At 40.4% G+C, this 27,777-nt stretch overlaps 1 protein-coding gene across 21 annotated transcripts in view; it reads left to right on the top strand.

The window, feature by feature from the left end:
- The window catches only part of CHRM3 (cholinergic receptor muscarinic 3), a 506,233-nt gene that overhangs the window by 447,294 nt on the left and 31,162 nt on the right, over positions 1-27,777 (top strand). For 4 of the 21 annotated variants that reach the window (XM_072755885.1, XM_072755881.1, XM_072755892.1 and 1 more), the window contains one exon: positions 9,945-9,973. The exons of the other annotated variants lie outside the window; for them this stretch is intronic. The gene's annotated coding sequence lies outside the window, so the exon portion shown is untranslated. The remainder of the gene's footprint in view (positions 1-9,944; positions 9,974-27,777) is intronic. 21 annotated transcript variants of the gene reach the window in all.

Below are 27,777 nucleotides of genomic sequence, written 5' to 3'. Positions count from 1 at the left end.
AAATCTGGGCTGTTTTTAGCAAAGCCAACACATCAATGGAGGAAAACGCTGAATACCATTCTGATTTTGCATATTTACTTCACTGTCCTCAGAGTCTTTATTACTGGTGATGATTCAAGTATCATTGTAGCATAAATATAAGACCAAAGCTACATTCTTCCATCTACAGACAGTTCCTATTATAGGTTCATTGCATGCCTGGGGGTTGAGTCTTAGAACTAAAATCCTGACTGCATAGTGCGGTTGTTGACTTCATCTCTTTGAATACTAGAAAAATTGCCATAGAAATGATAAAATTTGCAAGAAGTAAAATCATATTTATTGTGCAATAAAATGCAATGAGCTCCTATTAAAATATGTTGACATTTCCCCCTTTTTCGGAAGTAGTAGTTAAAAGCGCATGCGTTTGAAGTAGGTTGATTCTGACTTGATCAATAAAGATAGTTGCTTTACTAGCTGTGTGACTTAGTTGACTCACCTCATCTTTTTTCAATTTCCCTATCCATAAAATGAGATAACAACAGTATTAGTCTCATAGAGTTTCTCCAAGAAATAAGAGAATATAGAGAAAGCTACTAGTAAGTGCCCAATGAATGTTAGTTGTTCTTGTTAATATTAGTTATGGACGTACTTGCTATCTGGCTCATGAGCCTAGTTTCCTTACTGAAATGTATTTGATCCCTTTTTCACACTTGCCATACACTTTTAATATAATTTTACTGAGTTACTGGGAAAATACTTAAGAAATATATGATCTTTTCAAAACTTTCACATCATTTGGTGGGAAATCTGTTGTAACAGTCATCCATCTATGGAAGGTAGATTCCCAATTATGAGATATGCGGGTCTCTAAAAATATTATTTTCTGTGTGTTCCCATCGATAAGAGATAAAATAAAATGACCCAATATGAAAAAATGAAGTGACTCTACCATTCCACATATTTTATATCAAGCAGAAGAAAAATAACATCTATGTTTTCCAGACTATGGACATCCATGACACATGTGACATTCTTATATCTGTTACAAACCCTGAGAATCAGAGCCTATATTCCAAAGGATAGTGAAGTTCTGGAATAAGTGAGTAAAACCAAGGCTGGCTTAGGAAAAATGATATTGATGAGGTAAACTTAAGTTATTACTTTCCAGTGAAATACATAAAATGTGCTGAATGAGTAAAAAATTGCAATTCATTCTGAAAAGTAAGGGTTACCTAAAAAATTTAATCATTGATCTCAGAAATGAAAAATAAAAAAATTCAAGAATGCAATCTAGTGATTTTAAATCCTTCAATACAAAAAAAAAAACTAGGTGTTTTAGGTAGAATCCATATCACTGAAATATGGAAATTCTAAAAAACTAATTTCCATCTTTTTAAATTTAAGAACTATCTCTTTACTAAATTATTGCAAATAAAAGCAAGTGTTTTTTATCTTCCCATATTATGTGGTAGGAGCAAGCAAAACTGTAAAAAACATGCCTCTTACTTCCTACCCTTAAGAAGCTTTTACAGATAATGCAATTGTCTAACAAATGAAATTTACGCCCTTAGGAATCCAAATTTGTTTTTTTGTTTTTGTTTTTGTTTTTAAGATTTTATTTATTCCTGAGAGACACAAACAGAGAGAGAGGCAGAGACACAGGCAGAGGGAGAAGCAGGCTCCACGCAGGGAACCCGACATGGGACTTGACCCCAGGTCTCCAGGGTCTCCAGAATCAGGCCCTGGGCTGAAGGCGGTGTTAAACTGCTGAGCCACCCGGGCTGCCCCAGGAATCTAAATTTGATTTTAACCATGTTTGATGAAAAACCTTTTCTGAAACATATTAAACACCTACAGTCCTATCTGAATAGGAAATAAAGAGAAAATTTGACACTTTCTCAGGAACCAGGATCCTGGTAATGTAGACATGGTGGAAACATGTGCTGCTTTCAGCAGTGGCCTAGAACTTCGTTTATAGGAAGCATGGCTGCCATCTACTTGCCTGCTGACTCTTTGCTGTATTCCATAAAGCTAGCATAGGAAGGTTGTCGCTTCCTTCACTCTAGAAATGAGTTTACATAAAATTAGTTACTAAATGAAAGGCTTTCTCCCACATGGCTTTCCTACCATCTGGTAGACATTCACTTCTCAAAGTGACCGGCAACATCAGCATCACTTAGAAATTTGTTAGAACAGAGGACTCTCAAATCCCAACCCGATCCTACAGCAGCAGAATCTGTTGTCAAACCAAATTCCAGACTAATTTGTAAGCCACACTGAAGTTTGAGAAGTGCTGATTTAGATCATCTTCTTCACTATCACCCTTCAGACAGTAGCTCCAATTCAACTCCAGTTAACTCACTCTATTCCTATTAACATGCATTTGTTGAGAGTTGTAAAGGAGATTCAAGGAATTCAAGGATTCAAGGAATTTAGAAAAGGCTTATTTTTTACATCTGTGTTTGTTTCATAGAAGTGAAGTGAAGGAAAAGGAGAATCTGACAAATTTGAAAAAGCAATGAATTTGGCATTGCCCTTCATTGTAAATGGGAACTTGGTCTAGTCATTATAACTCACCTGTTTTGTCTCTTAAAATGATCCTCAAGTCCCTTCCAACATCATGATTATGCACTTGGCCAAGTATAACAACAGGCATATTTTTCAAGTCTTCAATTACATTCTTTTGAGCAGCTTCAGACACCAGCAGTGTCCTATCCTTCTAGAGACGGAGGGTTTTTTTTTTTTTATTTGAAACAAAGACCATAAAGTCATAATTAGCAGCCCAGATGGGAATCCAGGTTTCTTGACTCAGCATTCAGACCCACAATGCCAATAGATTCTCCAGAAACGTGTAAATGAAAAAGGTGCTCGCAGAATCTTAGATTATGAACAACCAACCTCAGTTGTTCCAGTTGCCCATATTTTATCAATTCTTCCCATACTCCAGAATTATTGAGCAAATACTTTCAATCATGACATAAGATATTTTTTAAGAAATAACTAATGCAGCTATGTGGTGTATTTAGATGTCATTAAGAAAATAGATACTGAGTTCTCATCACAAGAAAGAATTTTTCTTCTTTATCTTTTTTTTATCTATAGGAGATGATGGACATTAACTAAATTTATAGCGGTGATCATTTCACAATTTATGGAAGTCAGGTCATCATGCCATACACCTTACATCTTCAGAGTGCCATATGACAGTGCCATATGTCTCCATAATACTGTAAAAAATAAATGAACAGTGAGTGAATGAATAAATGAATAAAAGAAACTTATGTTAGAAAGTACTTTCAAGTGGGGCACCTGAGTGGCTCAGTCCACTGAGCATCCAACTCTTGATTTCAGCTCAGGTCCTGATCTCGAGGTCTTAAGATCAAGCCCCATATTGGGCTCCACACTCAGCATGAAGTCTGCTGTCCCTCTCCTTCTGGTCCTCCCCACCCTGCTCCCCACTGTGTGTGCATAAATAAATAAATAAATAATACTTTTAAGAAATTAAATGGGAACAAAAAATACTTTGTACTCAGTAGCATTACTAAAGGGAATAGTTGAACCACTCCATTGCACGACTTCAGTGGCATCATTCCCATGGAAGTTCATGTAAATGGTATTTCCCAGCATATCCTTTACACTGAATAAAATACATGCTTTTTCATGTTGCTCAGTCCATGTTCCAATTAATAATAAAATTCATTCTTTTTTAAATTATCAGAGAAGAAAGTAACCCAGTGGTATAATTTTTCCCAAGGACAGGATGACTTTCATGGCTAATGGTAAGGATGGAATGATATTGCACTGAACAGCTCCATTCCTTATCAGGCATTTTAAACTGTAAACTATGGGTCAGGCATCATTCTCAGCACTGGAGATGCCTCTCACTGAGCAACACAGGGTGTCCAGGGATCTTGTGAGCAGAAAGAGTGACCAGGATAGGAAAGCATCATGTGTTTTACCCATGAAAGTACAAGTGACAAAACAAAACTTAAGGGGAAGAAGGAGTACTAATCGTTAGCATAGGTACAATGAACTAGTAATAATAAATGTTACCCAGAAGACAGAGTTCTGACAAGGAAAAATCAAGAGGAGGCAAGGATCACAAAGAAGCAAACAGTTGGAAATAGAAGAAAAAAGAAAACTATTTATCTTCATAGGCTTTCATCTAGAGTGTTGCTTTTAAACATTCTTAAACTCAATCTAAATTATTGTTTCCTAAACGCGAAAATGCATAAAGTAGAAAGCATTTAAAGGAATGCTGAAGAACAGAATGTGAGTTATTAAAATATAGTATAAGAAGACAGGCTAAGAATGTTATTCATATGCTTTTGAAAAGAATGAGGTCTTGGGAGAAGGGTTTAAAATAAAATGAGCAGTTTATAGATACAGATAAAGATATATAGGCATACAGATATATATATATCCAGAGAGAGAGATTCATTTAAAATATCAATACAGTCTGTAATAAAGGGCAGTTTAAAATATTTGAGCTACAAATAGACTTATTAAAGCAGAATACTTAAAAGATGATTTTTTAATGAATAAGTGTTGGATCAAGACATAAATAAATGCAGTTAATTTATAACATGGTGTTTTTAGACTTTGTGTTTTTAGGTGTTTTATAACATTTACACCATCTTATATGAACTAAGATACATACAGAATAAACAAGGAAAGACTATGGGAAATGAATGGAATTATTTATTTTTTTAATTGGAACTTTTTTTTACTAATTTTTAAAATTGAGATATAATTGAAAAATAACATTAGTTTCAGATGTACAACATAATGATTTAATATCTGTATATGTCACAGAATGATTATCACATAAGTCTGGTTAACATCCATCGCCACATGTGGCTATCATGTAAATGGTATTTCTTATGATGTAAATCTCTTTCTTATGATGAGAACCTTTTTTTTAAGTTTTATTATTATTATTATTTAAGTAATCTCTACACCCAACATGGGGTTTGAACTCAGGACCCCAAGATCAAGAGTCACATGCCTCTCCAACTGAGCCAGCCAGACACCACCCCCCATGACAAAAACTTTTAAGATCTATCATCTTAGAAACTTTTAAATATATGATACAGTATTGTTAACTATAGTCACCATACTGTATATTACATCCCATGACTTACTCATTTTATAACTGGAAGTTTGTACCTTTTGACCCCTTCATCTATCTTACCCATCAATCACCAGACCATTCTCTGTATCTATGAGCTTGTCTTTTTGTTGTTGCTTTTTTTTTTTAAGATTCCACATATAAGTGAAATCATACACCCCACTTTCTTTATCCATTCATCCATCAGCAGACACTCAAGTGGCTCCCATGGCTTGGCTACTTTAAGTAATGCTGCTATGAATTACTTGTATATGTATACAAGTCATATACATGTATATGGGCATGTATATCTTGTCAAATCAGTGCTTTCTTTCCCTTCAGATAAATACCCAGTAGGGGGCTTACTGGATCATAAGGTATTTCTAACTTTTTAAGGCCCTATATGGAATTTTCTGTAGTGACTACACCAATTTACATTCGGACCAATAGTGCACAAGCATTCCCTTTTCTCCACATCTTCACCAACCTATGTGATTTCCTGTCTGTTTTATAATAGCCATTCTAACAGTGTGAGATGATGTCTCATTGTGGTTTTGATTTGTATTTCCTGATGATGAGTGATGTTGAGCACCTTTTTATATACCTATTTGTATATCTATATGCTTCTTTGGAAAAGTGCTTATTCAGATCCTCTGCCCATTTTATAACTGGATTCCTTAGGCTTTTGCTATTTGTTTTTAAATAAGGAGCGGTGAAAAAGTGACCTCTATTGTAAAATATAGTTCGGAGGATTTTTATAATGGAAGTTACTTTGGGTTGTTCTATGCAACTTCAGAAGTCATTTTACAAGGTTATCATATTTGCAAATGATTATTAGGAGGGATGTAGAACAGATATGCATTGAGAGCCAGCTATGTATTGTGAATATTTTGAAATGTATATAAGAGTAAATTAGCAAACTTAAAATCATTCACATGCTGTTCCTTTCCAATTGACATCAAAGATAGAACCAAGGGCAGCCCTAGTGGCTCAGCGGTTTAGGGCCGCCTTCAGCCCAGGGTGTGGTCCTGGAGACCAGGGATCGAGTCCCACATTGGGCTCCCTGCATGGAATGGAGCCTGCTTCTCCCTCTGCCTGTGTCTGTGCCTCTCTCTCTCTCTCATAAATAAATAAAATCTTTAAAAAAAAATAGAGCCAAAACAATGATAGACCTACAAAGATGATTCGAAAATTAAATTCCATGATTCCTGCTTTTTCTCTCATTTACGTAAGACTAGAGATATTCCTCAAAAGGGAAGCATGACAAGGGAAACAATTATATTTCCTATGTAAGTTATTTAATAAGTATATTGAATTTAATTGAGCCAAGTGAATCTCTTTCTTCCATGAGCTTTTGACTCTCCCAGGGGTGAGAAGCTGTAACTTAACAAAGGTTAGCAGTACCTTGATAACTGTTAAGAGAGTTTAAAGCAAATACTGTATCAATTCTATGTATTTCTGTGTCTCAATAATAATTCATTTCTATAGTCTATGCTTCCATAATTAATACTCCTTTATATTGGATCTTTTGTCACTCACTAATTGTTTCCAGCCAGATTAGAAGCTCTTGAAAGGCCATGCTGTGTGCTTTTTACTTCTCCTACATTTCACCATAGCACTGGGTACAGAATTGGCGAGTAATACACACTTGATTGATCATTTGAAATGCATGCATGTGTGAACAGAACAGTCAGTGATTTACAAAAGCTTAAGTGGATTGTTCCCTGGTTATCCTCGAGAGCACATTTTATTCCATGTGTGAATCTCTTTGTTGATAGCACCTGGAAAATCCTTGGTTATAGCTTATGGGTCCAAATGTAAAGAAGCTAAAGAAATAATAATTTCATGTGAAGACTCTTGTCTGTTAAAGTCATCTGGTTTCTTATTAAACCATCTCTGACATCTCTATGGTTTAAAAGCATTAAAAAACACCATCTGCCATGGTGGCCATATCCCTGTAATGAGGGAATTTATCAAGATATATTGAGCTCATAGGCATTTAAGCTTACATTTGTTCCTGCCTGATGTGTAAAAGCTTCTGCTGGGCACGTTAAAAAAAAAAAAAAAAAAAAAAAAAAAGCAAACACCAAAGTGCTCAACTTTTATGGGCTCGATTTTGCCTCTAAGTGATTTACAGAAAATATGACTCATATGCCACCTGAGTTCATAATGAAAAAGGCTAAATACTTTCCAAACCACCTGTTTGTTGCCTTGTCTTTCATGCCTAAGGAATCATATCCTGCATGAAAGAAACATGGGCTCTCTGCCATTATTATTCCCAAGGAAGAACTGTAATTCCAAAGTTTTTACCAGTCTGTTCATTCTCAATTGCTAAGGTTATTAGAGATTTCAGAAATATTTTTATGGGGAAAATTTACTAAGCTCTACCATGTTTCCCTCACTCTTTTAAAGCTTAACACCGATGACTCAAAAGAATTCAGATAAGTGGAAGGCACTTTAAAGTTAATTGCTCCATTTTATAAATTGCATTGCTCAAATTGAAGAGTAAAAGCCATTTCCTAGTTTTTGTCAGGTATCTTCTTTCACTGTGTATTGGATGTCACTTAATTCATAGTCTACAATGATTTAACCGTCTTATTATGCAGTTATTTCTGGTAATGTCCTTCACTCTTGACTTTGCAAATTGAAATATATTTTATTGATCTAGATGCATTAAGTGTTTCAGACACTCTAGCATATTCCACCTCGCCAGCAGTTACTTTAGGAAGGCCTACTTGAACATAAACGAGGATCCCTTGGATAAATCTTTACCTCTCAATAATGACTTTGAAATGGTCAAAATGATCATGAGTCCTCAAATATTCCCAAAACATTTCTTAGCATGTGAATAAAAAAATGACAGAGAGATTTTTTAGGCTTGAAGTTGGCCTGTTTTGATTAGCAGCTTCACTGTGAAATCCATTCAGAAACCACATAACTCGTTTTACATCGAACATTTTTATGTACACTTCAGATGAATTACTATTTCCAGAACACTCCCTCCATTAGACAAGAATTTTCTTCACTGTACATAGACAACGCAGACAATAAATTAGATGAATGCACATGAGCTTAATATATCAATATGTTCTGTGAACCTAGTTAACATTAATAGGTTTACTAACCCATGGACCTTTTACAGATTCACAACACACATATGTGCAAACAAACACACACATGCAAGGGCTATATTTACAGATAAGCCTGTCTGTTTGTAGATTGATCAGTGGGTAAAATAAGATTTATCTCTTTTTCCATCATAACTAACTTTTCTTCAACAATGAATATAAAACTTTTTCAATACTAAAAAACAAAGAATTTCACAGTGAGCATCCCCAAACCAACCTCTTAGAATCAATCATCGGGGTTGTGCAATACTTGACATAGTACATATCTACATCTATCAATCCAACAAGTCATCGTATTTATTTGTTGCATTTCCAAGTTGCAGACATCAGTATATGTTCCCCTATATATTTCAGCAAACATACCAACGTAACTAATTTTTACATAACAGTTTCCAAGAATGGATCATTTGGGGTGATCTTAAATATCATAAGCTACTCAGAATTTTAGTCTAGTTGGTCTGGCTTTGGCAAAGATTCAGTATTCTCCCTTCTCTTTTTTGACTTCATCTACAACTCCCTGGAGCCTGATACTAATTGTCCTAACTCTGTGTCCCCATCTCTATCCTTTCCCCTACAGTGCACTGACTTGTGTATGCAACCATGAATCAGTTAAAGTTCTTGAACCAAAGTGCTTACAGCCATATGGGTGGTGTAAAATCAGTACCAGCAAAGACAGATGACAGCCAGAGTATTGCAAATCATGAAAGGCAGTGGTACTTGATAGAGTGCCTCGCAGTGTCTGAAACGTAGATGGTACTCGATAAACCTTTATGGATATAAGAATGGGAGAAGAGAGGAAGAGAGGGACGGAGAGAGGGAGGGAGAGAGGGAAGGAGAGGAAGGGACGCCATTAGCTGGATAAGTAAAGGCTCCTTGGAAGAGTTGACACTTGAATGAGGTTTCATGAAGACAGGGGTACGACTCATATCGATAGAAAATTTTAAGCAAACCCTCAGCTGGGCATAATCTCCTTAGCACATTGATTAAAAGTGGAAATGGCCAGTATTTGTATTCTTGGTGGTGGAAACTTGACTGGGGAAAGCTTCCAGAAGACAAAATAGCATTCATGAGTGTTTTTAAAACAGACGATTTCATAGGAGGCTGTTTTAAGGACTTAAGATTCAGATAGAAACTGCAAGGGTAGAGATGAGTGAGTGGCAAGTGTGGGACACAAGCAAGTTGCTAAAGCCAATAACAGATGCATAACTTTTAGTTAACAACCCCAGTATTTATCAGGAAAATGATCATGTCTCAACACACATCTTACACAGAAAGCCAAAATAATGTTTTTGACATTTCCATTTGGAACCAGCAACCCTCCTATGTATGTATATGACAACGAAGATGCCTTTCCCAGGTTGACTCGTGATGATAGCCTAGCAAACAGAGAAAATATTGGTGTGTTCCCTAAAAATGAGGAGGTAAGATTTTTGGCTTTCAAAGGTCGAAAATATTTAATAATCAAGAAAACTATGTGTTTGCACATAATAAAAAATCAAGATAAAAATAAAGCATCTCTCTAAAAAAAAAAAAAAAAAAAAAGCATCTCTCTAAAATTTTTCTTCTAATTCCAAAAGATTTTCAGAATTACAGTCTGGATGCCTGGAAGCTGAACTAGAGTTTTTATTTCTTTAAATAATTTTTAAATTATTCTAATTATTTAGCACTGCCAGAGGTTCGCTTTAAGTAATTGGACTTGAAGTGCTTTTGTTTACTTTGTCTAGGACCATGACCAGACCTGGGAGGCAGCCAGGTAAGCATAAGAGATGAGAAACCACCATCGGATAGAAGGGGTGAAATAATTTATCAGCTGACAAAGGGTTTGTTAAGTTACCTGGGGTCTTTAATTATGCTTTGCTACTATTGCTAGCTATCTAAAGTCTTGTATGTTATGTAACATGATCTGAACTTGCTTGGGCTATATTATCTGTGTGGTCCCTCTGGAAAAGTAGGCAGTTTACGTGATACAGATGTTAATTAAAGTTGCTTATCTCTTGGAAATAAGACTATAAATATAAGGTAGAAATTATATAGTTCACACTGCCTCCATCATAACTCTTCTTGGTTGCCAAAGAGCAAGGTGACTTCAAATTAATTCACTGAATGATACACTGGTCATTTTATTAGACAACCAGGAAGCACCAACAGTTAAAATCCTTGACCAATTTTCAAGAGCTCTCACAAACTGGCATTGTGATTTCACAATATTGCATAACCAGGTAGTATTGTTCTTTAATCACACACATGAATGCATTCTAAGTATATTTTGGATCTTTTTCCTTCTCCACACTTAACCCCTTTAGAGCTGGCTCTGAGCTTTTATTGTCATTTGTCAAATCAAAAAGTAGCAGAAAGCAATAATAATAGGACCATTAATGTATAGTTGTTTGAGTATGTGTTCTGAAATCAGGCCACCTAGATTTCTATTTTGGCTCTTCTATCAACTACCTGTGAAACCCCCAATGAGTTACTTGACCTTCCTGTGTCTGAGGAGTTTCGTTTATAAAAACAGAGATAGTAATCATACTTGCTTTCTACAGTCAAGGCAATTTTTTTTAAATGGAGGTAAAATTTATATAACATAATACCACAAATCATTTTAATTAAGTGACGCTTAGGACAGGACATTCACAGCATTGGTAACTCACCTCTGTCTTGTTGCAAGATATTGTCATCACCCCAACAGCGAACTCCATACACATAGAGCAGTTACTCCCCATCCCCTCCTGCCTACAGCCCCTAGCTACCACCTGTCTGATTTCTATCTCTATGGACTTATTTATTCTAGACATTTTATATAAGTGGAATTACACAATATGTGCTATTTTGTTTCTTGTTTCTTTTGCTTAGCGTGATTTGGGAGTTTATCCACATTGTACCAGGTGTATGTCATTACTTTTTCTGGCTGAATAATAATCTATTACATGGAAATACCACATTTTGTCTATCCATTCATCAGCTGATGGACATTTGGGTTGTTTCTGCCTTTTGACTTTATAAATAATGCTGCTAAGAACGTTTGTGTACAAGTTTTTGTGTGGAAATATGTTTTCATTTCTCTTGAACCTAGGTGTGGAATTCCTGGGTCATATGGGAACTCTATGTTTAGCCATTTGGAGAAGTGCCACACTGTTTTCCAAAGCGACTGCACCATTTCAAATTCCCACCAAGTAGATGAATGTTTTAATTTCTTCATATCCTTGTCAATACTTGTTATTTTCCTTTTTAATTTTTTATTATGCCTAACTCAGTAGCCATGAAGTGGCATCTATTTGTAGTTTTGATTTCATTGGCCTAATAATGAATGAGATTGAGCATCTTTTCTTTTTTTATTTTTTTATTTTTTGATTTTTGTTTTTTTTTTTTTTTTGAGCATCTTTTCAAAGTCCTCTTGGCCTAATATCATTTTTAATAAAGACTGATTGAGTACTAGATAATACGTGTATAGTACATGCCATGTGTCAGGTATTATATTAAGTACTTTACATATATATACACATGCATATATATATATATATATATATATATAATCATTTAATCTCAAAATAAGTATACTATCATTATATGTAAAGTTTTTAGAACAGTACTTCACAAATGATAAATGTGAGTTAGGATGGAAAACCAGAGAGAACAAGCATAGAAAAGAACATAATGTTATTGAAATGTAAGAAGATAACTTATTCACCATTAGTTAATCTTCCACTGAATAACCAAAAGAGGGGCACTTGGGTGCCTCAGTCAGTTAAGTGCCTACCTTTGGCTCAGGTCATGATCTCCAGGTTCTGGGACTGAGTCTCATATCCTGCTTCCTGCTCAGTGGGGAGTCTATTTCTCTCTCTCTCTCTCTCTCTCTCTCTCTCTCTCTCTCTCTTTCTCTCTCTCTTTCTCTTTCTCCCTCTACCTCTCCCACCACTCCTTCTATCAAAATAAACATATAAAATCTTTTAAAAAAAGAAAGAATACCCAAAAGATACGAGAATTGTTTCTCTAACCCTCTCTGTCATTCCAGAATATGCCAAATGTAGAACAATCACTTCATTGCTTTTAGTTCATCAAGAATGAGGATTCTGTTCTTAAGGTAGACCAGAAGTCCTTTTAGGGTTTTGTTCCTACATAAACCTAAAAGAAGTTCTATTCTATTCACATATTCATTTGTTCATTCATACTTTCAACAAATATGCATTGTGCTTGTCATATGCCAGAAGCTGTTCTAGGAGTTTTATAATAACAATTTACAAACAAACAAACAAAAAGAAAATGATGGGGAAAGGATCTTCCTTTTGGAGCTTACCATCCTTAGAACAGAAAACAAACAGTAAACAAGAAGCAAGAAGTATGCCTACATCATGAGGAAAAAGAAAGAGCAGAAGGGATGGGACATTGGGAAGCACAGCTAAGGGTCAGCTGAGGAAGTGAGGTGGAGTCCTGTCCACTCCTTAGTGGGAGTCCCTCCTGTTTCTCCTTGCCCTTTCGAGTCCTCCCACCAGGAGTGGGAAGACGAGGGTAGGGGGATCGTAAGAAGAGGAGACTCTACCTCAAATGCAGCCACTCCTTTAATCTGCTACAGGAAAAATCTGCACTTCTAATTCTCATACCTATAATCTTGAGAGTGAGAACACAACTAGTTTACTCTTTCTTTAGTATTTGATGTGACGTGGAGATTTGCTTGTTCCATCTATCACAGCCCATTTAGAGTAGTTAGAAATATGAGGTTCACCATTGGCAGGGACATTGCAACAAATGACTAATTGTTTGGAAATGTCCAATTAAGTTCTGAGCAAGCAAAAAAGGAGCTGATTATGTACCTAATGTCAGAGGTTAGCATGAAATTATTTACCACCAGACATGGCTGGGTTACTAACACCCAGAAAAGTGGTGTGGCCATGATGATGTGTAAGGCAGACTCACGCTGTGTAATACCACTCTTTCTTTTCTGTACTTGGATCCTCCTGTATGAATTAAAGAGGTGGGGGAAATATTAGGAAGAAATTAAACCCAGACAGCCTTGATTTTCTTCTTGCTAGCATCAAGCAGATGACCTTGGGCAAATCCATTGCTTTACTATAAAATGGATACAGTAACACCTATTTTGTAGGATTATTGTTAAAATGATCTATAATGGGTGAAAAAGACCCAGGATAGCATCTGAAAGAGAGTAGGCACATATACAATACAGTAGTAGGAGCTGAAGTGCTTGTGATTATGTTGTTTGTGGCATCTGGCCAAAATCACCCTGACCACAGGTGGGCACTAAAAGAAGCTTCAGGGGGGCACCTAGGTACCATTAATTCTTGATCTCAGCTCAGGTCTTCATCCCAGGGTCATGAGTTCAAGTCCTGCATTGGGCTCCATGCTGGGCGTGGAGCCTACTTCAAAAAAAGAAAAAAAAGAGCTTCGGGACACTCTAAAACCCAACCTCAAACTCACTAAGGCTGAAATATGCAGACCAAAGAATCTGACACTCAGCAGTTGAAAAGGAAGTTCACTTTCTCTAATATTTGTAGTCACAAGGAGAAGAAAACTGCCTAGGACCTGGCAGGTGGTGGGGATGCTCCAAGTGTCAGAGCTGAGTCTGAGACTCAAGCCAAAAGATGTCCACCTAAGTATCACTTCTGTTTCCTAGGCCTATGACCTTGGGCAACTCACCTAATCACATCAACGAGAGCCTGTTAGCTGTGAAATGGGACCCTAATAATGTCTATGAAAGCCCATTGTAAATTATAAAGCACTATACAAAAACATTATTATAAATAAAATGTATGAATACCTACATTTCTGCATTTAACAGCAAGCACAGAATCAAAAGTATACAGGCCTTTTAAACTATAAATTATTGCAAATATGATTGACCATTATTTCTAAATATGCAGATAGCAACTGATAGGGTGGAATTGAGAAACTAGTCCATGCAGCTCAAATTTCTGGCATCAAACACATGAGTAGTAGAGTTTATCAAAGAATTCTGAAGCATTTCAAATATCCTTTATTAATCCTGACTGGTTACAGTCATACCCATGATTTTGTTTTTCTAATATCCTTTGAACTCTATTATTATTGTCCATACTCACAGGGTGAGAAAATTAAAGACCAAAGAAATGCAGCCCCCAATGTCTCAAAAGTCACTTGGTGGGAGAATGATGACTAAGATTTAGGAGGATTTTTTCTTCTTGTCATTAATGTTCGTTATTAATAGCATCCAGTTTATATTCTCCCAGGTATATTCCATGAGTTCATCCCTCAGCTGGGCCCTAGGAGTGCTGCGTGCTGTAAAGAGGCTGCAGAGCTTCTAAAGGGAACTTGTGGTCCAGTAACCACATAAGCAAAGTCACAATTAGAGAAATACCCTTGCATTTGGTAATAATGGGGTCTGCAGGGGAGGCTGAGGCAAATGGGAGATCAGGAGGGACTTCCAGAGGAAGTGATGATGGAGTTGATACTTAAGGAATGGCTGTGTATGCCTCAGCAAGAGTGGGCAGCCAGATGGGTCCAGGTTGGGGGAAACAGCCCAAACTTACTGTGGCCACCATGGTGGCCACAGCTAAAAAGCAGGGACCATGCAGAGAAGGGCCCCAGATGAGGCAGGGGAAACTAGCAGGGCCACTCAGGTCCTCAAGACTCTCCCCAGGACCAAATAGGACAGGGATGCAGATGCAGATGAGGGTGGCAGATGCTGAGTCACGGGTTCAAGGCCATATGGACTTCATAGTCTGCTTTTCAGAGGCTGCCCGAAAGCACATCTCTGAGGACGTTAGAAATGTCCCTGGGAAACTCATACTGAGATCCCCCAACCCAGTATTTCATTGTGTTTTCTTGTTCCAGCCTTCTTAATTCTAGTGATTTTAGTAATTGATTAAGCTGATCAAATCATGGAAAAACATAGGGGCACCTGGGTGGTTCAATGGTTGAATGTCTGCGTTTGGCTCAAGTCGTGATCCCCTGAGGTCCTGGGATCAAGTCCTGCCTTGGGCTCCCCGCAGGGAGCCTGCTTCTCTCTCTGCCTGTCTCTGCCTCTCTCTGTGTGTCTCTCATGAATAAATAAGTAAAATCGAAGAAAAGAAGAAGAAGAAGAAGAAGAAGAAGAAGAAGAAGAAGAAGAAGAAAAAGAAAGAAAGAAAGAAAGAAAGAAAGAAAGAAAGAAAGAAAGAAAGAAAGAAGAAAGAAGAAAGAAAGGAAAGAAAGAAGAAAGAAAGAAAGAAAGAAAGAAAGAAAGAAAAGAAAGAAAGAAAGAAAGAAAGAAAGAAAGAAAGAAAGAAAGAAAGAAAGAAAGAAAGAAGAAAGAAAATGTTTTAGTAGAAAAACAAGAATGGTTTCTGGAGAGAGGCAATTTTGCAGATGGGAAACTAAATTCTCTAATACAGGCCTCTCTCTGAGACTGTCTGTGGAGCCCATGCTAGAACTATCAGAAAGATCCAGAACAGCTTGCAGGACCTGAGCCTCTGTCCCTGGTTTCCAATAGGGGATGGCACAACTCGCTGCAGACCCAGCCCCTCAGTTCATGCAGGACTAGTTGTCTGAACAAAGGCGCAAAATCAGAGAATGCAAAGCTTTCTAGAACCCATGGAATTCTCTCTTAATTTTGTGAGTATAAAAGACACACAATTTTGTGAGTATAAAAGTGGATATAAAGACAAGAGGATCTTTGCTAAGTTTCTCAGTAATTATTCTGACTTTGAGAAAACACAACTCTTAGGCTAGTGTATTTCCCTCTTACGTGAGAAATCTAGGTATTAAAAAAAGGAAGTTGGGGCAGCCCTGGTGGCTCAGCGGTTTAGCACTGCCTGCAGCCCAGGGCATGATCCTGGAGACCCAGGATCAAGTCCCACGTCAGGCTCCCGGCATGGAGCCTGCTTCTCCCTCTGCCTGTGTCTCTGCCTCTCTCTGTGTGTGTCTCTCATGAATAAATAAATAAAAATCTTTAAAAAAAATCTTTAAAAAAAATAATAAAATAATAAATTTAAAAAGGAAGTTGTATCAGAAAATTGAAACCTCTGCAATATCACTTCTTGGATGACCATCGTCCCTTTGACCTCACTTAAGATTACATCAAAGAAAAACACTTACAATGACCGGTTCATTCGTGTAGTGATAGTAGACTAGGGAAATCGTGAATGACGATGCCAATGACATTATTATTTTTACTTTGTTTTCTTCGCCGAGTCCCAAGAGGATGGTAGAATCTGAAAAAGTAACTAAGGATTAACATTTTTAAAATAGCACTTAGAGTAGAGATTTTCAGGTAGGGTATGTTTAAACATGTAGGCAAATAATTAAAATTTATGTTTCGAGAGTTATTAATTTGCTTTCTATAAGTGGCCTGTTATTGCCTATTAGCAGGTTGTGAAAATAAATATGACTAAAACTCTCGCACAACTTCGTAGAACAAAAAGCAAAAGGAGATGCTCAGAGGCTGAGCTGCCCAAGCGCAGCTCACGTTCACGCAGCTTCTTTCCATTTGCCTTTACAGGTCACAGCACCTATTCCACTGAACTTCATAGACACTTTACAGAGACAATCAGAGCAGTTTTCCAATTTATCTTCAGCCTTATAATTCTAAATGAAAAGCTTGTGGAAAAAAAGAGATTTCTAGAAAAATGCCCCTAACCTTTGGATTAATAAAGTGGATACAAGATGACAGAGTCCATTTATTTTCATCATAAATGTCTTTGAGCCTCAGGACATCAGGAAGCGTTTTTGCCTTGAGGAACCTTCCAGGCTGGTTGGGAGTCTTGGCGTGAGTGGCAGGAGGCTGACAGAGAGGGGGCAAGAGCTCAAACCCAGGCCTATTCTACTCCAAAAACTGCACTCTTTGTGGCTAAGCCATATCTTCTCATATCACTAAGGTTCTGAATATTATTGCAAGGAAGAGACATGTGAGACATAAGCTCAGACCTGGTTGCTCTGAAGGCACAATGGCTTGTTCTGCCATCCTCTGAAAGCATGGGGATCATGGCTGGTCTTTATTCGGGCTATGATTGTTCCTGCAGTGACATAGCCATCATTTTGCGAGACTCTGAGCAGCCCAGAACACTTTCTTTTCCTTCTGTGTGGGCTGCTCAGATGGCAGAACTGCCAAGAGCTCAGTGTGTCAGGTCCCCAGTCACTTTGCAGTGTGGGTGACCTCACCGGCCAGAAGCTCACTACAAAGCACCTTACTTCAGCTCCTTGGTGTCACCCAGGGGAAGCATAGCAGCCAGGGTGGCCGATGGAACCACTGGAGGCTAGGTCCTTAAAATGGGACCAGGAAGAGCACTGGATCTAGACAGTTTCCAAGGGGAATTTTAGCAAACTCTTTAACAACAGATCACCTGCTGCTGTTAAAATTGCTTCACAACATTGTGTGGGATTGGCAGGGAGGGTGGGGCAACCTAACAAAACCAGTACATTGATGTTAGAAAGCTCACCAAAGGACAAAAACCACCAAGTAATATTATGTTTGAAAAGTAATAGGGGCACCTGTGTGGCTGTTGAGCATCCGCTTTCTGCTCAGGTCGTAATCCCGGAGTCCTGATCGAGTACTGCATGGATCTCCCGGGAGCCTCCTTCTTCCTCTACCTGTGTCTCTGCCTCTCTCTGTATGTCTCTCATGAATAAATAAATAAAATCTTTTTTAAAAAAATAAGGAAAGAAAAGTGATGAACCAAGCTTTCATATGATGGCAGCAGCCAGGACACAGTAGCAGTTAGGATTAGGAGGAAATGGCCCATGACCAAGTCTTGCTTATTCCAGGAATAGAAGGATGGTTTGCCATAATGGAACCAATTCTTACAATTCAACACACTAAGATATCTAAGGAGAAAAATGATAAGATCTTCTGCATAGATCTTACCTCCAAAACCAGCACCGACCCTAAGGAAAAAAGACCAGACGCATTTCAGTTCTAATCAGGAATAAGACAAGGATGGTCACTGTCCCCTCAGTCCATAAAATTGTCCTGAACTTGCTGCAATCAAACGTGAAACTAGGAATACAAATATTTTATCAGATGATTCTCCATCATTCTCAAAAGATAGACTCACGTGCAAATTAAGCTGTCCAGGATCTTATTTTTTACCTACAGATTGGAGAAAACTAGCAAGCGTTGTGACACATTACGGGCTGGCACTCTCTCATGTTGCTGACGGGAGTGCAAAGTGATATGTCTTCTCCGATGGAGACTGTGACAGTCTCTGTCACAAACACACATGCACATATCTTTCCACCATCAGATCGACTACTGGTAATATTTACACATACCAGTTACACATGTTACGTAAGTGAAGAATTATGTAGACTGCAGCATTGTGTGGAATAGTAAAAACACAGAAAAAAACCTAAGTGGCGGCCAGTTGACTAAGCTATCATCCATCCAAGTATCCATCCATCCACCATGATCCATCCATGGAGTCTAATGCTGACATAAAGGGAAAGAGGACGCTCCTTGGGAATGGACATGGACTAATTCTCCTCTGGGGTACATCAAGTGAGCAAGAGCGGGATGGAGACCAATATCTGCAGTAAATTCCTGTTTGTGTACAGGAAGCTCCCATTTGTATGACAAGAAGAAAAGAATTTATAAGTTTATATATGCATAAAACATCCTCTAAAAGGAATCATGGGACACAGAAAGCATTGGATGTCTGTGGGGCAGAACACTGAGTGAGGGATGAGGATGTCAGGGAAGCATTGTCATTTGGAGCTCTTAAATTCTGAAGCATCTGAACACAGTATTTATTTTTTATTCTCAAAAAATAAATGAATAAAATGCAAATGAAGGAAGAAAGGAGAAAACAGAGAAAGAGCAGGGGGTATGGCAAGAATCTCACTGACCAGCTGATGTAGTCCAAGCAGCTAAAAGGATGCCCCGTGTACAGGAGGGGTGAGGCCAGAGAAGAACAGTGTGGGTGTTGCCTATGGTGGGAACACAGGAGCAGGGTCGGGGCTAGTAGGTACGGGAGGGGAGGATGTTCAAAGGGTAACAGGAATTTGGGTTTCACCAGAATGAGCAGAGGAAGAATCAAAGGCAGAAAGCCTAGGGCAGCATTGCATAGGGCATTGGGCTCCAAGCTTGACAGGAGCTGTGTTTTATTTGGCAGACAATGGGAAACCATCAGAGGCTTTTTATTAGAGAAGAAACATGATCAAAAATGTTCTATTAAGGGCTTTAACCCATTACCAGCTGAGAAAATAGGTTTAAGGGAAAAAGTCTAGCACATCAGCTCCTTGAGCACAGAAACTCAGGCAGGTTCGGCCCTGTAGACCCCTACCTGGAGCAGAGCCTGGTGCACACAATAGGGGCACCTGCAAGTAGGGCTAGCTAGGGCACTTCCCATATGCCAGATGCTATTCTAGCATGTTCCATGAAGGGCCAGATTTAATCCTGGCAACAACCGTATGAGGGGGCTTTGCCATTGTCCCCATTTTACAGATGGGAGAAATTGATACTGGGGTTGATGAAAAGCTTGCCCAGAGTCATGGCCAGGCAGGGCGGAGCCTGGATTCACCAAGCACTCTGTCTGTATAGTCTGTGGTTTTAAAGAATACTAAAACTCTGTTTTAAATACCTCTGTAAACTAGGATTGTGGTGGTGGACATGAACGGAAAGACAAAAATTCAGAAAAAAATGCAATAGCATACTAAGCCAGGAAATATTAGGTGACATCTTTACAGTTGCCATTGAATAGGATCCTGAACATGAAAGAAGGAAGGAAGGAAGGAAGGAAGGAAGGAAGGAAGGAAGGAAAGAAAGAAAGAAAGAAAGAAAGAAAGAAAGAAAGAAAGAAAGAAAGGTAGGCACCTGGGTGGCTCAGTGGTTGAGCAACTGCTTTTGGCTCAGGGTGTGATCCCAGGGTCCTGGGATCGAGTCTTGTATTGGGCTCCCTGCATGGAGCCTGCTTCTCCCTCTGCCTGTGTCTCTGCCTCTCTCTGTGTCTCTCGTGAAGAAATAAATAAAATATTGAAAGAAAAAGAAAGGAAAGAAAGGAAAGAAAGAAAGAAAGAAAAAGAAAGAAAGAAAGAAAAGAAAGAAAGAAAGAAAGAAAGAAAGAAAGAAAGAAAGAAAGAAAGAAAGAAAGAAAAGCAAGCAGCATATGTCTTCATCCATTCAACAAATATTATTAATCACTGTGGGCAAAGAAATTCACTGGACTAGATATGGGATGAATAACAAATATCAGGGGCACCTAGTAAATATCAGTGGCTCCATCAGTTAAGTGCCTGACTCTTGATCTCAGTTCAGGTCTTGATCTCAGGGTCGTGAGTTCAAGCCCCACATTGGGCTGCACACTGGGTGTGGATCCTACTTTAAAAAGCATTATTAATCATCTGGGATTAATGAACTTTTACTTGGGGTTTTGTATATACCGTGCTACCAGAACTCAACAGTCATCCAATAAAGTAGATATTGCTAAGCCTATTTTATGTAGGAAGAATGGACAAATATCCATGAAAACCACTTTGCCACAGGCCACACAGCTAGTGTGTGGTAAACCCACACTCAAACCTGCATCCGGGGACTCTGGAGCCGTGGGCTGCCGCCCGTAGCCTCCCTCTCTGCCAACCTCAGAGCAGGAGTGTTTGCACAGAGATCTTTTCTAGCCCAAAGCCTCAAGCAGGCACCCACAGTATGGAGGGACATTGTTTTATTCCAGTCAAAATAGAGTTATAAGATGAATAAATATCTTGCCTTTTCCCCAACACCAGCCCTGGAGAGGATGGTTTTTAAATGTAGATTGTGCTGAGGACAGCAGAGCCATACATGTAGACGCAATGGGCATATAAATGTGTTCTGCATTGTTGGAAACTGAATTGGATGGTAAGGAATGGGAGTATGCCCTCTAGGAGTAGGGCCTTTTCAAGACATGCTGGAAGTCACACACCATCTGGGACTTCATGCCATGGGACCTAAGAGCATCCCAGAGAAATACAGTGTGTTCTTGTAGCCGTGTCTACAGTCCTGCCTGTGGCTCCTCTGCAAAGCAGCCTTTGCTTGCCTGTGGAACTGCTGAAGTCCCCGGTTCCCAGAGGGGATGGGGACACATTACTCTTGGCTGTGAGCATCCCTTCGCATGCACACCAGAGGAGCCTGCTGCATGCATCTTGCATTTACACAAACCAGGGTGAGCCACAGAGAATGAGGCAGGGAGGAAGCCCACCTGTCCCACAGATTTGGCTGCACCCTGGGGCAAGACCCCAGCACAGCAGGGTGATAGGGAGCCCCGCCTGTGTAGCTGCTGGTCAGTGGGGGGGCCACGTATGAGTGCAATGTACCCCAACTCCAGCAGCGTGTACTAAAAGCAGCCACAAAATGTCCCTCTCACAGACTGTCAACCAGGTGTGACACAACCTGATACAAACAGGGCTTAGGCTCAAGGGACATGGTGGCAAGTCTGTCCTGCAGCAATGACAGGAGGCCAGCAGGGAAGGAGCCGACACTGCCTTCCCACTTCCCCCTCTGACCTCACTATCTGGAAAGAATAACGCAGTCACACAGATCCATAAGCCTGTGGCAGGGGGATCAAGCACTCAGGTGAGGACACTGGGTCCACTGGACCTCCGGGCCTGCTCTTCCCTCAACGAGGTGAGCCTGTGGGTGCCCCCCCTACTCCTCCAGGGATGCAGGCTCATCCACAGACAGAGTTGCCAGGGCCTGGCCACCCTGGAGCCACACTCCCCACACCTGGGCAGGCCTGTCCCCAGGGGCTTCCTCCAGCTCCAGAGCTCGGTGCCTGCTGTTACAGGGCTATTGCTTCTTTTTTTTCTTTTTTTTTTTTTTTAAGATTTTATTTAGTCATTTATGAGAGACCCAGAGAGGCAGAGACACGGCAAAGGGAGAAGCAGGCTCCCTGTGGGGAGCCCGATGTGGGACTCGATCCCAGGACCCCGAGATCACAGCCTGAGCCAAAGGCAGACAGTCAATCACTGAGCCAGGAGTTATTGCTTCTTATTAGGTATTGTCTCTTCACGTGCCCAGACTGTGAATTCCTGTAAGCAGGGGCTGCGTCTAAAAATTTCTGTGCCTGATTTTCTGAGGGTGTTTAGCAAATACTCATCAATGGACGCTCAGCGTTGGACTCATCAGGTGCCAGAGGTTTCAGGCAGCTGCAAAGGGAGAGTCCACAAAGGGAGGGAGCACTCAGGAGGCACTTGTGAACATTATCTTCTGTTTAGAACAGGTCATTTGGGGATCATTGCTTTTTTTTTTTTAAGATTTTTTTTTCCAGTAATCTCTACACCCAAGATGGGGCTCGAACTCACAGCCCCAAGGTCAAGAGTCATGTGCTCTACTGATTGAGCCAGTCAGGTGCCCCTAGGGATTCTTGTTTTTACTGCCATGTGAGCTTTAATTTGGGAGGCCCTTGTGGTGCTCCTGTTCTTAAATTTTTCTTCAGTCCTAGAAGCTGAATAGGATTGAGGCCCACTCTCCATGCTCCTGGGAAGGTTCTAAATGTGTAAATGGCACAGTCTTTGCACACAAGGTGTTTATTATCTGAAGAGGGAAAGAATAGGCATTTGTATGCAGTCCTGAAGAAGGAAATAGAGCTAGAAGTCACATATCCATAGAGTCACATGTTTGTACCCAGGGACATAGAGAGAAGCTAGAGGAGAAGATCTGAGCGGCTGTCCATCTCCAGGGTACATACAGTTGTCCAAATAAGCAGAATTGTCCCTTCCGGGCAGGGAGGACAGATGAAACCTTGTCTCTCAGCTTCCTGCGCAGACCTTCAATTAAGTCATATGATAAGGATTAATATTGTTTGTTGAATGTCAGCAATGTGCCAGACGTACGACACCATCCCTTCCTGGGAGTGTTAGACAGACGAGCAATTCAAACATAAAGTGGACCAGCTGACAGGGTAGCTCGGTCTCAGAGGTGAGCAGTTTCAGGGTTTATGGGCTGGCTCACTGGTTTGTTTGCTCTCCGGTTATTTTTCCCCAAATTTCCACCTGCTGTTCTGGGAAGGAAAAAAAAAAAAAAAAAAAAACACCTCCTGTGTGTGTTCTACACTGATATTCACTCCATGGCTATGCTTCTAGAATAGCTACTGACCTCGTTAGCCCACTTTTCTTAATACTAAAATCTGGTCAAAGCAGAACTGCTCTAAGGAGATCCTGCTTCCCAAACCTTCTCACACAGGTGCTGGGTTTGTTTATCCTCTTTTTCACTCAAATGACAATCATTAGCTTTCGCCTGAGGCATTCCTGAAAACTAGCTTCACTTCTAGTGAGCACGGTATAGAGACCATAGCCAGCCACAGAGGTGATTTTAGTGATTTTATGTATCCCTTCTTGCAGTATCCAGACCCCTGATTGGTGTGCTCCGGTTCTGATCTGAAGTACCGTGTCCGACCACCCGCGCCAGTAGGGTCCCCTGTTTGAGATATGGTCCCAGTGGGTTTTGCAAAGTTAGGATTGTGGAATCATTCCAAATGTACTAGTGAGAGAAGACAATCAGGAAAAGTGAAGGGCCAGGGCCCCCCGGGCGACTCAGCAGTTGAGCATCTGCCTTCGGCTCAGGGCGTGATCCCAGGGTCCTGGGACAGAGCCCCACAACCTGCTCCCTGCTCTGCGGGGCGTCTGCTTCTCCCTATTCCTCTGCCCCACCCCCTGCTCATGCTCACTCTCTTGCTCTCTCACTCTCTTTAAAAAAAAAAAAAAAAAACAACTTTTTTTTAAAAAAAGAAAGAGAAGTGGAAGGTTCATATTCTAATGGTATTGCACACATAATATTACATATAAAGAGAGCGTCTCAGGTTGAAAGACAAGGGCCTGGCTGGCCTGGCTGGCCTGGCTGGGATACACCCAGACTAACCTGTGGGCTTGTTATATTCTTTTCTATGTTTTATTCACAGTGTGAATGGAAGTAAGTACCAGGGTAAATCTGAATCAGAATACATGGTTAGCAGTTTGTTTTGTCTTCCCTCCTGCCTTGTTTTGGTTTGCTCATTAGTAATATGCCCCTGTTGTCACATTTTGTGGAGCGTGTGAGCTACTCAGACCAAAAGGGATTCCGAAGCTCTAATGCTTACTGCTTCAGAGTGTATGTGAATGCCTTAACCTAGTTTCTCCTTTTCTCATCAGTAAAAGGCAGCATTCCCAAAGATTGCCAAATATGAGGTCAGCACTGAGAATTTTAACTGGGTCGAAGAATAAAAAAAGTTGTTGGGCCATAAGTACGCCTGTGTTTTTATATACAGCCGCTCCACTTCTTGCTAATTAATCTGAGCAATTGTGTGGCTTAGATTCTGAAAACAGAAACAAAAGTCAATTAGTCCATGGTTGTCCTGATATACTTGGTAAGGTAGCCAGCACACCTCACCCCCACCACAACCCTCTGTCTCTCTGGGAACCACTGGTGCTAGGGTCCCCTGAGGCCCGAGGCCCGGGACAGTCTGACCTGGAGCTACAGGTTGGAAAACTAAGTCAAGGGGAATCTTGAGTGTTTAGAAACATGGCAGCAAGTGTGGTCAGAATACGCGCTTTCTGTGAGTCCAAAGATCTGAACTCTAGTCGAGCTCCCACTTTCCAGTTACAGACAGAACCCTGAAGATCTGGGTCTTCACATCTGAAAAATTAGTTTATGATTAGTGGGTTCGTTGAGGTTTGGGAGCCAGTGACTGCCCTTCAGCTTGAATCCTCTGACAGATCACAGCACCAGTGATACCCAACAGACCCGTGGGCCCCGGTGAGACCAGGAAGAGATGTAGCCACGGTGAGAATCCTCTAGAATCACCTCTACATGGTAGAATGGCCCAAACCCACATCGGCTCCACGGATGAGCACCTGGGGCAACCTGATTTATCTATGACAACTGGGAATGACATGCCATAACACACATCCTTTCCTGAGAATGTCCTCCCTAAGCCCGAGTCCAAGGCCATCCTTTTATTACAGAAAAAAAAAAAAAAAGGTAAACAACATACTTGTGAGAATGTCCAAATATCAGTAGGAAGTATAAAAATCAGAATATAGCATCTGACAGCCTGCCATCCGGGTAGGCTGTGGAGTATTTTTAGCATTGTGGGTACGTATGCTTTTTTCAAGTCATATACATGCTGTGATAGATGTCAGCAACAGACCTCAAAACTCAGCAGGCTCTGAATCCTCAGAGCCTATAGCCACCTGCACAAAACTGTATTTTTGTCAGAATTCCTCTTGTTCAGCTTGGAAGTTTATTCATGTTCTTCTTCCAAAACTGCACATAGAATCTAGGACCAGGAGACTGTTGTTTCCAGAATGTACATTTGAAATGACACCAGGACAGAAAATGCTAGGGAAACACAGCCCTTGGTGAGATCACCACATGGTTTTAAAGTCACCAACAGGAGGGCAGAGTACAATCAGGATGGTCGCCTGCCAACACATCTGGAATCTTCCAGGCGGAACAGCACACAAGCTGGAAGACCTCCCAGGTAACAAGATAATGGGAGACAAATTTTCTAGACAGACCCTTGTGCTGACCACTCCCTGTAGAAACACCTTTCTTCTTCTTCTTCTTCTTCTTCTTCTTCTTCTTCTTCTTCTTCTTCTTCTTCTTCTTCTTCTTCTTCTTCTTTTTAAGATTTTATTTATCTACTTGGCAGAGAAGGAAAGGGAGAAAGAGAAAGAGAGCATGAGTCGGGAAGAGGCAGAGGCAGAGGGAAAAGCAGACTTCTGGCTGAGCAGGGAGCCCCACGGGGGAGTCGATTCCAGGACCCAGATCATGACCTGAGCCGAAGGCAGACGCTTCACCACCTAAGCTACCCGGGTGCCCTGATCTCCATTTTTAAATAAGACTCTAAACTCTAAAATAAGGGCCTGCACGGCATGCTGCTTCTCCAGCCCTCTGTCCAGCCTTTCTCGTTTCCCTATAAGTGAATGCTCACTTCATTTTCCTCCTCAGTGTGTGCCAGACACCTCCTGACCCTGGCCTGCCCTCTCGGATCTGGGAACTGGTCCTTGATAGGCCAGCCCTCTCCACGCAGTTATGTGGCCTGCCATCGGGCTCTCTCTGTAATTCTTACTGCACAAGGACTGCCATTTATCGAGGGCGCAGCACCCAACTAGGAATGTCACATATGTCATCTATTGTTATTCCCACAGGAGCCCAGAGAGATATGCATTATCCCCATCTTACAGGTGAGCAAAGTGAGGCCCAGAAGATGGGTGATGTGCCAAAGCCACCAACACCAATCTAAGAAACTGGTTTTGAATTCATGCAGTTTGAACTTGACCGTGTGCAGGCTTCTTTCATATAATTTCTTGCAACTTTAGTTTTAGACCATACACATGTATAAAACAATTATTCTCAAACAGCATAGGGGTTAGGGGTGTCACCCGTACCACGCCCCACACAGTCAGAAAGCTGCACAAAACTTTGGACTGACCCAAAACGTAACTGCTAACTGGAAGCCTTACCAATCATGTAAACAGTTGATTATTACATATCCTGTGTGCTATATGCATTATGTACTGTATTCTTACAATGAAGTAAACTAGAGAAGAGAAAATGTTATTAAGAAAATCATAAGGGGGGCCTGGATGGCTCAGTCGGTGAAGTGTCTGCCTTGGGCTCAGGTCCTGGGATTGAGCTCTGCGTCAGGCTCCCTGCTCAGCGGGCGGTCTGCTTCTCCCTCTGCCCTGCTCATGCTCTCTCTCTCTCTCTCATGCTCTATCTGAAATAAATAAATAAAATCTTTTAAAAAAAATCATAAGGAAGAGAATATATTTACAGTACTGTACTGGTTGAAAACAATCTGTGTGTAAGGGAACCCACGCAGTCCAAACCTGTCTTGTTCCAGAGCCTCGTTATTCATTGAGAACATACATACACACGGAGGTGTTCAGGGCCCCTGGGAGGGCCTAAGGCAAGGTCAGCATATTATATATCTTTGCACATGTCTGACTAGGAAAACGTTGTTCACAGTCCAATCGTAGATAAATGTGTCTGAATGCCAAGGATGTGCAGAGCATGTATCCTATGCTGGGTGAATGGCGATGATACACAGACAAGGTTCCAGCCCCTCTGGACCTGTGACACCCAAGAGCAGATGGTGTCACACAGAAGCCCAGCATGCTCCTATGGCCGTGCTCCACACACCTGTTCTGTTGGGGGGGAGGAGGGGGGCAGAGAGTACATATTTTAGGTTCTGCTGTCACGCTCTCTCGATTACACTATTCAGCTGTGTCATAGCACTAAGGCAACCACAGGCGACACGTAAACAAGTGTTCCAGTAAACTGTATAGACACTGAAGATGGAATTCCATATACTTCCTATGTCACAAAATGTTACTCTTTTGATATTAGTCTGAAACTCTTTAAAAGTATAAAAAAACACTCTTAGGTTAGCAGCTTTACAAAATAAGAAGGCTTGATGGATTTGGCCCACAGTCAACCCCAGATCTATGGGACAGCATGACAGTTGGGAACCTACCTCAACTGTGTTTTTAATTGACAATAATGAAGTAAGAAGCTGTATCTTAGGATAATGTCACAGCCATTGGTTCTGCTACAAATCATCGGTCTTATGTTGGTGTTTGATGTAACATGTTGGTTGACTGCAATTGGTCAAAATTCACTGTAAGTTTATATCTTTCTGTTTA

This window comes from Vulpes vulpes, chromosome 4 (genome assembly GCF_048418805.1).
Source record: "Vulpes vulpes isolate BD-2025 chromosome 4, VulVul3, whole genome shotgun sequence".
Lineage (NCBI taxonomy): Eukaryota > Metazoa > Chordata > Mammalia > Carnivora > Canidae > Vulpes > Vulpes vulpes.
This window is presented reverse-complemented; position numbering and strand designations above follow the sequence as displayed.